This window comes from Pituophis catenifer, unplaced genomic scaffold (genome assembly GCF_029215685.1).
Source record: "Pituophis catenifer annectens isolate HBS135680 unplaced genomic scaffold, rPitCat1.0.hap2 SCAF_2, whole genome shotgun sequence".
Lineage (NCBI taxonomy): Eukaryota > Metazoa > Chordata > Lepidosauria > Squamata > Colubridae > Pituophis > Pituophis catenifer.
The window spans coordinates 206,636,912-206,637,508 of NW_027256882.1; the positions used below are offsets into that span (position 1 = coordinate 206,636,912).

The window sequence follows — 597 nt, forward strand, 5'->3', positions numbered from 1 at the left end:
GATATAAAGATTTAATTGACTATCAAGGTAAATTGAAGACAAAACAACAATTGGAGACAGACTTAGATAGGGAAATAGATTGGTGGACTTATACTCAAATACAATCTAAATATAGAGAACACATAAAAATGTATGAAATTCATAAACAAAAACAAGAAATAGACAAAATTATATTAGATTCAGAAGACAAATTAATTAGCAGAATCTACAAATATCTTTTACGCTATAAAATGGAAGAAGAGACAGTCAAGGAAACAATGATTAAATGGGCTCAAAACGTCAAACATACAGTGCTCGCTTCGGCAGCACATATACTAAAATTGAAACGATACAGAGAAGATTAGCATGGCGCCTGCACAAGGATGACACGCAAATTCGTGAAGCGTTCCATATTTTTTAAAACGTTTTATAGATGGCATTTAGATCCTAAAAAGTTGACTTGTATGTATCCGAATGTACAACCTAATTGTGGGAGATGTGATTGTGATGATGCCACTTACGGTCATATATGGAGGACTTGTAAAAAGGTTAAAGCATTTTGGATTAAAATATGGTGGATTATCCAAAATATTCTTAAAAAGAAGATAAAGTTTACTC

General features: G+C 31.8%; 1 non-coding gene across 1 annotated transcript; it reads left to right on the plus strand.

The window, feature by feature from the left end:
* Positions 1 to 290: 290 nt before the first annotated feature.
* LOC139313525 (U6 spliceosomal RNA) lies at positions 291 to 397 on the plus strand. Its single transcript, XR_011600128.1, has one exon. It is a non-coding gene; the product is annotated as a U6 spliceosomal RNA (small nuclear RNA).
* The last annotated feature ends 200 nt before the right edge of the window (positions 398 to 597 follow it).